Consider the following 15,035-nt stretch of genomic DNA (forward strand, 5'->3'; position numbering starts at 1 on the left):
GCATCATTGCTGCAAAATTGCAGGGCAGGTGACTCCTATCTGTCATGCTTGCCTGCTTATTACTGTAAGGGAGATGTAGTTAGAAAAAGCCAAAGGGCAAAGCCAGCAATCTGCCATGGTGAGCACATACACTGATCATCCCTCCCCCGAACTCAGACAACCTCTGTTTCAGGTATCTGCACTTGCATTTGGACACATCTGTTCACAGTCCAATGACCTGAGCCATACCTAGACTACCTATAAGGCAGCTAGTTCTTTCATTTAGTCTTCACTGTACTGGAATGATCAGGAACATTATTCGTAATAGGAAGGCACATTTTCTGGAAGTTTAGTTTTTAACCGAAGCACTAGGATTTCCTTCCAAGCATGCTGACATTAAAAAAAGTTCTGCTTGTCTCAATGCACAAGGGATGAAGTCTTTAACTTCACTGGACAAAAAGATTTGAGAAGGAGTGTTGTAAACATGCCTTTGCAGCACTACAGGCCTTCAGTGCTGATCAGTGGTATGGCCTCTGCCCACACTTCCATCTAAACTGCATGCTACTTTTTGCCCCTGCATAGTGGTAGAAACTGTATCTGTTGAGATATTATGGCTAGGTGCTGGATGAAATGGAAAGTAAAAAAGAGTTCTGAAAAACTGTGAGGGCTTTTGATTAGAAATTCCTTTTAAAAAACACAAAAATAACAACAACAAAAAACAAAATCCCAACTCCTGGGGCAGGCGGAGGTCCTTCTTCTGGTTCCCCCTCTACTGCCACAGCATCCTGGCCAGAATTCACCCCGGGGATCTGTACGCTGGCAAACAGCCCTGTGTCTTTGCAGCATGCTTGTCTGAGATTCTCCCTTCCTTTGCAGAAACCCACTGTTTCTTGGGGCACCACGCAAATCCCTTCTGCCAGCATGAGGAGGAAGGTGACCAGCCCAGATCTCATAGAGGGAATGATGGGGAACTGGAAAGAGGATGGCGAATCATCCTCAGAGAAGGAGGGTGACAACTCGCTGGAGATACCCCCAGAAAGGTAAGTATGGAGCAAGTCGTGCCAAGGCCTGGGGCAGCTGAGTAGCACTGACCCATCTGCAGGGTCAAGGACCCAAATCCCTGATCCGTGGCTCTCCTCTGAGCTGTCAAGCCATGGGGAGACCTGGGGTCAGGAGCCCCCAACTCCAGGTGCCTTTCTGCAGCCCAAAGCAAATGCCTAAACCTCATCCTGCGTTGAAGAGTGCTGTGGGCACCAGTGAGACTCTGTGTGCAGGGCCTGGGGAAGGTGAGAGGCAGGAAGGTTTCGGCCAGAGCATGAGAGAGGGTTTCTCCCTGCTTTTGCAGGCACATTTCTCCTAGGAAAACGCAGGCATTGCTCGCAGCAGTGACGTCTCTGGTGGAGAAGGTCACGCAGGGACAGACAAGAGAGATCAGTAGACAGAGGGATCATGAAGAGGAGGCTCAAGTGAGTAAAGAGCTATCTGCTGCAATGGGGTGTCCCTCTCTCCTTCCACTTCCAGCAGCACCTAGAGGGACTTCTCCTGGCACCTCCCGTGGGAGGGACAGCAGCACACTTCTGAGTCTGTGGCCTTGGTCAGACAGTCCTTAACTGAAGGGGAAGTTGCTGATGACTCAGAATAAGATTTCCACTTTGGACATAGGTGGCTGAAGACATAAGGATTTGTCCAACGTTCGGCTCTCCATTTTCAGACTGGCAAGCCTGTCCTACCCTCTCAGAGTACAGACACCAAGACCCTTTGCCCTGGGGGTTGATACCTATTCACTCCATCGCAGGTACTGCCTGACTCAGTTCCCACTTGACTCAGCCCCCGACTGATTAGTTGCACTGGGGACTTCTCACTGGCTTGGGCAGGAGTGCCTGTGCCGTATCACAGAGACCACTGAAATGCTGCTCAAAGCGGCTCCATTAATACCTGGCCTGCATTAGGCCTGCTGTATTTCCTTGCTTTCTTTCTGTACCTAAAACTGAACTTCTTTTCACTTCTCAGGGCTAGAGAGCCAGTCCAGCACAATGTGAACCAGCAACTGCCAGCTGTGCTGCCAAAGCGTTCTTGTGTTGAATAAAACCAAATCTCCAAATTGTTGTGCATCTGTCCTTGGCAAGGTGTGCATTGCTCTGCACTGAGCAATATGCGAGCTTTGCAGGGTCAGGAAAAGGACAGCTCAGAGACAGGGAATGTGTTTCAGTCCCTGCTCTGGGGGCAGCTTAAAGGGTCATTACATAATTCTTCTGCTGGAGCCACATTCTTCGTGGTTTAGGGAAACTCCCTCTCTTTCCTGCTCCTTTGCCCCAGAGAGGGGAGGAGTCGAGAGCTGCAACTGCAGTAGTGCAGGAGGGACTGTGAGGTTGGCATGAAGAGTGTGTGCGTGGAGGTTTCTTCTCCCCATACCTTCCTCAGCAACTGAGCTCAAGGCGGAGCAGTGTCACTCGAGCTTGTGCAGGATGGGGCTTTCAGACCCAATGAAAAGGGTCTCTCCTCATGGCCTGTTCTGTGCCCCAGGAGAGAGCTAGAAGAAACATGAGCTTCTAATGGGAGTCAAGGCAATACAGATTGCCCTGCTCGGGGGCTAAAGTCCAGCTTCAGGAAGATAACCCAGGCTTGGAAAGGCTCTGGCCTCAAATAGCATGTCTTGTTTGACTGCAGCATCTACTTTGTCCCTAACATGACAGTCCTCGTGTAGCATCACATGGCAAAGTGTGGACATAGCTTTCCACAGCCTTATGGGTTCCCTTTTCTGGACAGCCAGCTGTGGAGCCTCCTCTGCTTGCCTCAATGCCTCACTGCCTTGGGAGCGAAACAGAGGAACTGAGGGTGCCTCAGACTAACACCATGGAGTGCTGAGGAACACAAACATACCGCTACCATAGGGAAGCTGCTTAACTAAATCAGCAGGTGTGTTACTGACACCACTGATCTGCAACTTCTCCGTGTTTGAAAGATGACGGAGCATCACTGGTATTCATCCTAGAAAGAGGTAAACTTAAGATTCGTGCAAGGCCAATAAACCTGCTGTTTTCATTCATCACCTGCCCAGCGTGCCGGGAGATGGTCTAGACAGTCAGAACAACAATCTAGAGGTAGAGATGGACATTACCAAACCGGATATACCTTTCACCATCAAATCATGCAGTGAAAGATCAGCTAACTTGTCAGCACTAACATCAGGAGCAATATGGATTTCCAGGTGGCAAGTGAGCTTAGTAGAACTCCCAAGGGGTAGGAGTGCACTACAGGCAGACTTGAGCGGCTGATTTCTGAGCAACAACCAGAAAAGTTGGAAGGTAATCTGGCAGAGCGATGGCCGCCCCAGGGGGCCTTCGGTTACCAGGAGCTAACTTTCCTGCGTCATCATTTGGAGGATAGGTTCCCCAGACAAATGGATTACTGGTATGTATGGGACGACTGGGCATTTGCTAGACGAAAAGAGGCGCCTAGGAAAGAGAGACTCTTTCCTCAGAATGCTGTAAGTACCGCAGCTGCTGAAACGCCTGTGGCAGTTATTCCACCCCATGCGCCACCCCCTGCTTCAGCTTCCCTATACGCCCCCTTGCCTTCCGCCCCCGCCCTTCAAGCTCCTCTGGAAGTCGTTCCTGTGCCAGGAGCGGCCCCACCCGATCCGGAAGGGGTACCTCGGGTCGCCACTACACGAGTCTACCGTCCCTGGAGACCCCAAGATTGAATTATAAGGAGTCAAGGGCTCCCCAGACTTAGGGATGATCCAGGGAGAGTGTTACAAATCCTAAGGGGAATTGTGCGGGCGTATGACCCTACCTGGGGAGATGTACAAACGCTCCTTGAGTCTGCGTTCACTCCAGATGAAAGGTGCTCAATTTTGGATGCAAACCGCCGTTGGGCAGCAGAGAGGGGTGTCGGGGCTGCTCGAACAGCCTGGCCAGCTGTGGACCCCGGGTGGAATCATAATGTAGATGCAGATTACAGGCAGTTGCAATTAGCCAGAGAGGGCTTAGAAGAAGCTATACATTTGGCAGGACAAAAGACTGCAAACTGGTCTAAAGTAAGGGAGTGTCAGCAACAGGCAGAGGAACACCCCTCGGCTTTCTTTGCTAGGCTAATTAAGCAAGTCAGAGTGTATGGGGGAGGACTAGACCCAGAAGCCGAGGCTAACAGGCCGCTAATGATTTCTACATTTGTAGACCAGGCAGCCCCGGACATTAAAAAGTATTTTTCCAAACATGTTCCTGACTGGCCAGGAAAGCAGATGGACGAAATATTACGTTTAGCCACATTTGTGTATAATAGTCAAGAGGAGGAGAGGGCAAAAGAAAAGAGACAGCAAAAAAGAGAGGAAGTTAGTGTGTTAGCAGCTGTGTTAAGAGACGGATTTAAAGGACCCAGGGGGAGGGGACGTGGAAGAGCCCGGAGAGATAGATGGAGTCAAGGTGAACATGCTGTACAATCAGGAGTTAATGATGTTTGTTATTATTGCGGGGAACAAGGACACTGGCAGCGGGAATGCCCAGTGAGGCCCTGTGTAGTTAGGAACAGAGGAACCGGCTTGAGACTATCAAACACTAAGGAGGAGACCAGGCGATTCCCAGTCAATCCACAATGACAGGAAACAGGAGACTCAGAAAATACTGTGGAAATTGGAGTAAATGTATGGGATGTAGATTTGGATTTTGAGGGCCACGTAATGGCAAATATAGATGGTTTAGAAGTTCCCTTTCTAGTGGATACTGGAGCCACCCTTTCCCTTTTAAATTTTGAGCCTAAAGGATGCAAGTCATCAGATAAAATAGTGATGCAAGGAGTGACAGGAAAGGGCGAAGGAATGTTATCTAAGCCCTTATTGCTCACTATTGGGGGTAAAACAGTGTGGGGACGTTTTATAATTTCCACAGACGCACCTATATGCCTTTTAGGGAGAGATCTCCTGCAAGCCTTGGATACTCAGATCTGCTTACAGCCGGAAGGGATAAAGCTAATAATTATGGGTTCATGTGTTCTGGCTAAGACACCAGAACCAGAGTCAACTAATCTGCAAATTCCAACAGGTTTAGAATCAGTTTCTAAAAAATTATGGAGCTCTTCAGGGATGGATGTGGGACTACTGAAATCAGCTAGTCCAGTCTCGATAAAAACAAAGGGGGGATTGCCTCCTGCAGTTAAACAATACCCTATCCCAAAGGAAGCAGAGAAGAGTATCCAAAAACAAACTGATCATTATCTGAAACTGGGTATCCTTAGAGTCTGTGAATCCCCGTATAACACCCCAATTCTGCCAGTTAAAAAGAACAGGCAAGATGCTGATGGTGATCCAGAGTATCGCTTTGTACAAGACTTAAGGGCTATAAACCAACATGTAGTTGCTCCACATCCAGTAGTCCCCGACCCATCAACCATTTTACTACAGATACCCCACTGGGCAACTTGTTTTACTGTGATTGACCTAACAGCAGCCTTTTTTAGTATACCGATAGCTGAAGATAGCCAAGATCTCTTTGCTTTCACTTGGAAGGGACAACAATTAACTTGGACGAGGCTGCCACAGGGATTTACTGGGTCTCCGACTATTTTTTCGCGTATACTTAAAAATGATCTCTCAGATATCGAACTTCCAGGACATTCTGTATTAATACAATATGCAGATGATTTGTTATTAGCAAGTAAAGATTATGAGACATGTTTAAAAGATACTGTTTTTCTATGTAACGCTCTTGCAGAAAAAGGGCATCGAGCATCTCTGTCTAAACTCCAGCTGTGTCAAAGAGAGGTAAAATATTTGGGTTTTATCTTAAAAGAAGGACACAGGTGAGTTGATGCAGAACGAGTAAAGACAATTCTTGATATGCCTCGTCCTGTAACAAAAAAACAGCTTAGGGGATTTTTAGGAGCTGTAGGATTCTGCCGACCGTGGATTCCTGGGTTAGCAGAATTTACTAAACCTCTGGTACAGGCAACAAAAAAGGAGGAGATAGAGCCTTTGGCCTGGGGCCCAGAGAGGGAGAAAGCTTTTACATCTGTGAAAAAAGCGTTGGTTTCAGCCCCTGCTCTCGGGTTACCAGATTACAGCAAACTATTTGCATTATTTGTCCATGAGCGACAGGGAGTAGCAAGTGGGGTACTCACCCAAAAACTAGGCCCTCACCATAGACCAGTGGCCTATTACTCCACACAGCTAGATGAGGTAGCTAAAGGCACTCCAGGATGCATCAGAGCAATAGCAGCTACTGCAGCTCTTATTGAAAAAACACCACCTGTAGTTTTGGGTCACTCATTAACTGTGTATGTGCCACATGAAGTAGAACTGTTAATGAAACAATAGGCAACTCAAGCACTATCCCCACAGAGAGCTCACCGCTATGAACTGATAATACTGCATGCAGATAATGTGACTTTAAAAAGATGCAATATTTTGAATCCAGCAACGCTATTGCCTCTACCGGAGGACGGAGAGCCACATCGTTCCTGTGAGCAGGTGGTCGTCAGCTCGAGCAAGCCCCAGGAGGACCTTAAAGATGAACCTTTGGAGAACCCGGACTTAGTTCTGTTTACAGATGGATCATCCTATTATTTGGACGGAAGACGTCACTCCGGCTATGCTGTCACTAACGTCTTTGAGGTACTCGAGGCCAATCCTTTGTCTCCATCAGTAAGTGCTCAAGGAGCAGAATTAATAGCATTGACCCAAGCAGCAAAAATAGGTAAGAGCTTGTGGGTAAATATCTATACCGACTCTAAATATGCATTTGGAGTGTGTCATGCAACAGGGATGTTATGGAAAGAACGAGGATTCTTTTCGTCATCAGGAAAGAAATTAGCTAATGGAGAAGAAATACGTAATTTGCTGGAAGCAGTTCAACTGCCCAAAGAAATTGCTGTAATACACTGCCCAGCCCATACTAAAGACACTACAGACATTAGCAGAGGAAATGCTTTAGCCGACGCTGCTGCGAGGGCTGCAGCTCGACAACCTCTGAGAGAATGTATGGGGGCAGTTCCAAGGATGGACCAAAGTGAGTGGCCAAACTTAATAGACCCCAAAACTATGTATGAAAAAGACTGCTCAGTGGAAGAGAAAAAACAATGGGAGCAGTGGGAAGCAAAACAAAATGATGATGGAATATGGACAATTAGGGAAAAACCAATTCTACCAAAAAAATATTTAATTACTATAGCTAGGTGGTTTCACGATACAGCTCACGGGGGAGCCGAGGCAATAGCTAAACAGGTACAGAAAGTATGGGCTGCTCCAGGAATTTATGCAGCTGCTAAAAGAATAACGAATAGCTGCCCGACCTGCCAGAAGTTTTCAAATAACAAGCCAAGCTCAGATTTGGGGGGGGCGACCATGGGCTTACTTCCCTTTCCAGAAGCTGCAAATAGATTATGCGGATATGCCATCTGTCTATGGGTACAAACACTTGTTAGTGACAGTAGATCAGTTATCAGGCTGGGTAGAAGCTTTCCCAACAAGAAAGGCCGACACAGGGGGAGTGGTAAAAGCCTTACTGAAAGAAATCATACCCAGATATGGGGTCCCAGAAACCACTGATTCAGATAGGGGTGCCCATTTTACAGCAAGCATAATCAATCAGTTATATAAATCATTAGGAATAAAAAGAAACCTACATACTCCTTATCACCCACAATCTTCAGGACAAGTAGAAAGAATGAATAGAACATTAAAAGAGAAAATAGCAAGAATATGCACACATGCTAGCCTGAAATGGCCAGAGGCATTAAACTTAGCTCTATGGGATGTTCGAAATTCTCCACGGCAACCCATAGGACTAACACCAGCAGAAATTCTTTTTGGGAGACATTTAGCGATACCAGGGACTTATATCCCTGCTAAGACCAGCCTATTAGACGGAGATGAACGAGTGACACAATATGTACTAGCCTTACAAGAACGGTTTCAGACTTTGCAAAATCAGGCTCAGTGGTTTCAGCCGGTGCTGTCAGACATTCAGGCACATGATATACAGCCTGCAGATAAAGTGTTGATAAAGGTATTCTCGCGAAAAACAAAATTAGAACCAAAATGGGAAGGACCCTAAACTGTATTGTTAAGTTCTTACTACGCTGTTAACATTCTAGGCAAAGAGAATTGGATTCACCACTCTCACGTGAAACGAGTGGCAGTCCAAGAAGCAAGCACAGCAGAGGTTGCAGCAGAACAATGAAGACAACCACGTAAAGCTCGATGGGATACACCACTTCCCCAGGGTAATCTGTCCGGACTCGCCTCACTAACACAAATCTCTTTTCCTTTACTGCGCCCTGCAGGATGGCAGGCAAAAGTGCCGTGCTCATGTTGCTGTTTCAAACCCTGGCAATACTACTTTCCCTAACCTGTGGTCAAAGAACCTCAGAGTGGCCGTGGTCCCAGGCCTGTGTTAAGTATACTGGAAGTATGGGATTAAATTCTGCTAAAAACTTAAACCTCTTAACCCTGGTCATGCATGGAACTGAAGTATACTCAGAAAATGAATGGAGCTGGGATAATACTAACCAACTTCCCCAACTCCTGGGAAGGACAGGAAAGGAAATAAAGATAGGGTGTCGAGTGATCAACGGGTCCACCCATGAGAAGGCGACTCAAATCTCTCTCACTAAAATCAAATCAAATGAAAAAGAAAGGAAAATTTGTGCCACTGAAAAACTGGATTGTTGGTACAATTTTACCTTAGAACAGCCTGTTCTTATAGTTTGCCTGTGGGCTCACCACAATGTGGGACTATCATTTAAATTTAAAATAGACATTATTGAGTCCAGTACAGCAATACCTACCCTGACTACAATTATTTTCACCAATATAAATAACTCTGTTACCATGAAGAGCAAGAAAACCTTATCCCCACAAATCTTTGAAATTGGACCGTATGTGATTAGAAATACAGGCCAACAACAAGTATTATTTAATCCATCACGGTCTCTCAAACGAGTAGAGCTATTAATGCAAATTAATATCTCTACAATCAAACCGACCTGTTCACCATTCTTCGGTACGTCCTATGTGGGATGGACGGCGTGGTTACATAGATGAACCCTCACCTCTCCAAAACGAACAAGGAGAGATGTGACTGGTATCATAGGAACAGGATTAGGAGTCCTAAACAGTATAGATGCTGAAGTACTCGTAAATAAACTGAGCACAACAACAAGTGACTTATACAGATTAAAACATCCATTGAGGTCTTCTCTATTAGCACTAGGAACTAACCAGTGGCTTTCATCCGAGATATTACCTCAGTGGGAAAAAATGAATGAAAAAGATCACCAATTGATAGTGGATGCACTTGGGGAAGCCCAAATTAATATTTCCCTGGCCCTCAGTTGCATCCAAGCTCAACTGTGGATGCAATCTATGGTAGCAGCGATTATAAGGGAAGGGGAAGAGGGCACTTTACCCACTGAAATTCGAAAGGTAATTTGGGATAATGCGACTGAATTTGAAAAGGAATTCCAATCCTGGTGGTATCTGGTCAATTTTACTTATGATCCTATCAACACTAAGGCCACAGCCTTTGTTTTAACAATACGTAATGCTTCAACATACACAATATATCCAATCATTGCGTTAGGATTAAATCACAATGGAGCTATACTCTATCCATTGGAACATAGAGTATGGGCCCAACGAAATAGAAATAAATGGCAAACTGTGGATGTTAGCGCATGTATTGTACAGGAACAGCAAGGGTTTATTTGTGAAAGTAATACTATCAAAGCCCAAGACATTTGTCTTGACGCTGAGCAAAATGTTTGTCATTTTGAAATACACCCTGATGAAACAGCTGAAACTATACTTGTATATATTGGGAGAGGATGTGTATGTATGAGAACCTTTTGCAGTCTTGTAGTTATAGATGGCATTGTAGTACATATAAGTAATCATTCAAATATCTGTAATTTTAACTTTACCAAAATCATGGGATGTGATTTTAATTATTCAGCTCCTATCACGTCTTATCAATTGTTACAATCTAATTATACATTAATTCAAAATTTACTACCTACCCCCATTGGGATGAATCTCACCCTGGTAAGGAAACTACTACAACAGGATGGTTTGCATCGACTGCTAGAGCGCATCCGGAACAGTGGACAGATGATGATGGAATATGGACAATTAGGGGAAAACCAATTCTGCCTCTCCCCAAAATGCAGTTCCTACAGCTAGGTGGTTTCATGAGAAAACTCATGGGGGAGCAGAGGCGGTAGCTAGGCAAGTACAGAAAGTCTGGGCCAGTGCAGGAATATACGTGGCTGCAAAAAGAAGAACAGGACATTAGACGAAAGAATCACAAAGATATGCACACACAGTGGCCTAACATGGCCAGAAGCCCTAAACTTAGCTCTGTGGGACGTACGAAATGCTCCACAACAACCCGCAGGACTATCACCAGCAGAAATTCTCTGTGGGAGACCTTTAGGGACTTCTATTCCAGCTAAGAGCAGCCTGTTAGACGGAAATGAACGACTAAGCCAGTGTGATCTAAGTATGCAAAAAAGGTTTGAAAATCTTAAAAAATATGCTCAGTGGTATCAATCCCCACCACCTGAAATACAAGTGCCTGATACACAGCCTGGGGATGAAGTTTTAGTTAAAGTATTTTTATGAAAATCCAAGTTAAAACCCAAATGGGACAGGCCATATACTGTCATACTATGTTCCAAGTTTGCTGTTAAAGTTAGACTGTACTTGTATATATTGGGAAAGGCTGTGTATGTATGAGAACCCTTTGTAGTCTTATATTCATAGTGGACATTGCTGTAAAGACAAGTAATCACTCAAATAGTTGTGTTGGTAACTTAGTTCTTCAGCTCCTGGTACGTCTTATCCATTGTTACAATCTAATTACACACTGAGTCAAGCGTGACTGCTTACCCCCATCGGAATGGATCTTACATTGGTGGAGAAACTACGGCAATGTGATGAGCTGCATCAGCTGCTAGAGCGCATCCAAAACAATGGACAAAAAGCTCTAATCACCACTCATCATGATACAGAGGAGATACAGGACGTCTTGGAAAGGGTGAAGCAGGACGGAGCACATCATGGTTGGGAAACTCCTCTGGGATGATCACCAACTGCAACAGGGATTCATACTCACGTGTTGTACCCAGGAGTAGTTGTGTTAAGTTTAACCATGTTATGCCTATTACTTATGATCATATTATACATAAGATTATGGAAAGTGATGGTATGCCTTGACAGCCTTTGAGAACTCTTGTCTAAAGGATTAGCAGGGATGCTTACCAGAAACAAAGGGAGGACTGTTAAAGAATATTGAGCTGGAACTGTCTAGAGGTAACAGCTTAGCACAACTTATATAAACCTTGCTTAGCATGAGTAGCTAAATTTGCTGAAGCCTTAGGCTGCATTCAGATAACATGAGGAACTGTCAGCTAGTCCAGTAAGGAAGGGCCCTAAGGCCGGTACAAGGTGGAAAGATAAGGAAGCTTACGAGGAAGCTAAGTCCATCAGCAGAAGCCGCCACAATAAAGATAAGGCAAACCAGGCTGCCTAGAGACAGCAGTGGGAGCCACCGAAGAACACGAAGCCCCCAGAGCCAGATATGGTGATTGGCCTGAAGCTTTGCATGGGGTGTGGGGAGATTAGCTTGTGAGGGTATAATTGCCCAGGGATTTCTTTGTTTGGGGTGCCTCTTGGGAGGCAGCCAGCTCGAGCTGCAATTGCTGCACATGCATCATTAAATTGTATTGAATTTGCTCTGATTTGGCTCTGAACTTCTCAGCGGGAACCTAGGGTCAGACCCTGTTATGGTGGCTGGCGAGCATAATTTTCCATAGCACTGTGTCCTTTGAAGAGCTGGGACACCTGTGGTTTAGTTAAGTGATGGCTTGTAGTCCTGGCAAGAAGGTATTGGCCTGGACGTGTCTCTCCGAGAGAGGGGTGAGTGTTGGCGGCCCTGGTGATGAGGGCAACATCACCTTTGGGAAGGGCAGGAAAGAGAAAGGAAGGGCAGGGAGCTTCCTCCATTTTTCCTGTCCTCTGGTAGGTTTGGGATTTGTGGGCTGTGGTGGAGCCGCAGATCACTTCCCCCTGTGTTTCCCAGCAGAAGCACTGACCCTGTGTCTCAAGCACAAGCTCTTCTGTTCCAAGTCCATGGGCTCCATTTCCTCCTTTCCATTCAAGGTGATGTTGAGTGATTCCCGAGTCGCAAAAGCTTGGGTGCAGGGGAGGCAGGAAAGGTCTGCGAGGAAAGAGTCGGTGGCCCAGAAGAACGTGCACAGGCAGGGAGGCAGCTTTATGCAAACGGCATTTCTGTCTTTCCTCATGTTCTGTCGGTTCCCAGGCTCTGACGTGAATTGTCCTCCTGGAGATGAGTTTAATATGCCCGAGGTGCAAATACTTCTCTTCCTGCAGGACCGAAGCTTCCAATGGCAGGGAGGTGGCTTTGGAAGAAAGCGTGGACGTGCAGGCGCTGGCACAGTGTTTGTTTCTTCTCGGAGCTTGTTGCCTCCTTCTTTGCAGAGGCCAAGGCTGCTCTTCAGCTCTGAGGTACTTTGCTGTGGGCTCTGTTAGACCTGAGGAGGCAAAGAACGCCTCTGCCTCTGGAGGTGGCTGGGAAGGAGGCTCCTGTGCAGTGGGCTGGTCTGTGGGACTTCGTGGCATGACTCCGTTTCCTTCCTCTTCCTGGGAAATGCCATTTCCTTTCCTGTCATTTCCCTGTCCCCAGTGAGCGCTCCTCTGACTCCAAGCCAGTGTTCTTGGGTGTTCTCCCTTGCGGACTCCTTTGAGACGAGGGGGCAGGCGACCGGTTTAATTTTCCCCACCCCAGAGTTTTCAAGCTGGAACCATCTCCCATTGTTAGGGACTTGTTTTTCCTCAGAAGGCAGTTTGGTCTGTGTTCCTATTTCCCCCTTGCCGGGAGGCATTTCTTCTGCTTTGCCGCGGAGCAGTTGTTTGCAGATAAAAGCTGCGTTGCTCACCGCCTTCTGTTTTGGCTGCACGTTCAACAGCACGGGGGTTTAGGATGCTGGCCAGGCCCCTGTAGCTCTTGCTGACCAAAGGAGGCCAGCGTGGGCTTCTCTGGGTGTGTGCCCCCGAGAAAGGGGAGTGTGTGGGCAAAGACATGTGCTGCCTTGCAGGAAAGCGCAGAATTGCTTCAGTAGCAGTCTCAGTGCTCGCCTAGAGTGGCACAGTCACCTTGGCAGTGTGGCGGACAGATGAATGAATTTTTTGCCTTAAACATTTCTTGGTGCATGGGGTGCAGGCAGGCCATAACCCCGAACAAGCCATCTGTCCCTGGCGGAAACAGGACTGGGCTGCTGCGACCCCCGAGATGGTCTCCCTGCGACCACCCGGAACACACCGAGCCTGCACTGAACGAGACCACAGTCGGGCAGAGACTTTGGGATCCGTTTTTAGCACAACTTCTATAAAACTTGCTTGGCATGAGTGGCTAAATTTGTTGAAGCCTTAGGCCGCACTCCCTAGTTTGGTGAGAAAGGGCCCCAGAGCTGGTACAGGCGGGAACGATAAGGGAGTTACCAGCAATTTGCATTCCTGTGCACTGCTGAAACAGTGCTAATTGCTGGAGTTACCACCTCTTTGTCAAGACCTTGAGAGATGATGGTGGGACCCGAGGAAGGAAGACACACCTATAGGATGGAAGACACACCTGTCGGCAGAAACTGCAACAGAAAAGATAAGGGAGAAAAGAAACAGCCTGCCTAGGAACAACGATGAGATCCAATAAGGAGCAGGAGACCCCAGACTCAAAAATTACTATTGGTCTGAACTACCACGTGGGGGGGTGGGAAACTTAATTTGAAAAAGCTATAATTGCCCAGGGATCTCTTTGTTCAGGGTCCCTCTTTGGAGGTACCCAACTCGAGCTGTAACCACTGCACGCGTGTCATTCTGAGCTAACCTAGGGTCGGACCCAACTCGAGTTGTAATTACTGCACGCGCACCACCAAAACTTACACCCAGGGTGAAGAGGACCCACCTACCACCAGACGGGAGCCCCCCCACTGCCGAGACTCCCAAAGGAAGAGGACCAACAGGATGCCGCTGGATCCACGGGTGGTGATATCTTTCTCTCTCTCTCTCTCTCTCTTTCCCCCTCTCTTTTGTTGAATGTTGGTAAGATCTGTTTTTGTCTAGCTAGTTGCAGTATTCGCCATTGAATTATCCTATTTGACCACATGCCTTATCTTTGTGTTAATAAATCCTAAAACTGGTTGGCTGGTGTCGTTTCACCTTAATTCAGTCCAAGGGCATCACGAACTTGGTCGTTTGGCCCCAAGGGGAGGGAGGTCGTCCTGAACGACTCCTTCCGGGCCGCGACAGGCAGCTGTCCGGAGAGAGGACTTCCTCTCCCCAGACATCTGCCTACTTCCAGAACGTTGACTATCTGCATACCAGAGAATTAGGCCGTTGATGGTTATCTTGACACTACCCTTCTGCAACAAAGACATCCCCTTCTGTAGGTGAGCAGAAGAGTCACGAATGCCCCAGTCCCGTCACACTTGCCCTCCAACTTGGCCTCTGGGCTTTCTCAGGACAGCCTCTCAAACTCCGCCTAAAACCATTTCAGTTCAACAGTCCTGTGTTATGTATCCCTACTGCTTGTCCGTGGGAAGTATGGTGCTGGAGGGAGGCTCACCTGCTGGGTTAGCCTCACATTGCTGTCTTCCTAGGAAGAATGTGAGAACAACTCCTGCAACTTGGCTTTGAAAGGCTTTGTAAAGGTCATTAATGCACCTTGGCTGGTCTCATGTGCTGCACAGGCGCCGAGCGGACTGAGAGCTGCAATAGCAGAGGCTTTGTGTCGGGCTTGCTCTGGCGATGCTTGGCTTGTGTGAACATGGTGGTTTAGGCAGGGGCCTCCCTGGGCCCAGCGAGTCTCTTGCATCATGTGACGCTGCTGCTCTTCCTCCTTTGGTCTCTGTGTAGGGCCAAGGGGTGTAAGTGCATCCCAAGAGGAAGAGGCGAGCAGGAGGAGGAAAGCATGTCAAGAACCCATCCTCCGCATGTGCACAGAGCTGCTAACACCTGCTCACTTGTGCCAGATGTGCCTTAGAAATGT

Source organism: Dromaius novaehollandiae, unplaced genomic scaffold (assembly GCF_036370855.1).
Source record: "Dromaius novaehollandiae isolate bDroNov1 unplaced genomic scaffold, bDroNov1.hap1 HAP1_SCAFFOLD_60, whole genome shotgun sequence".
Taxonomy (NCBI): Eukaryota; Metazoa; Chordata; class Aves; order Casuariiformes; family Dromaiidae; genus Dromaius; species Dromaius novaehollandiae.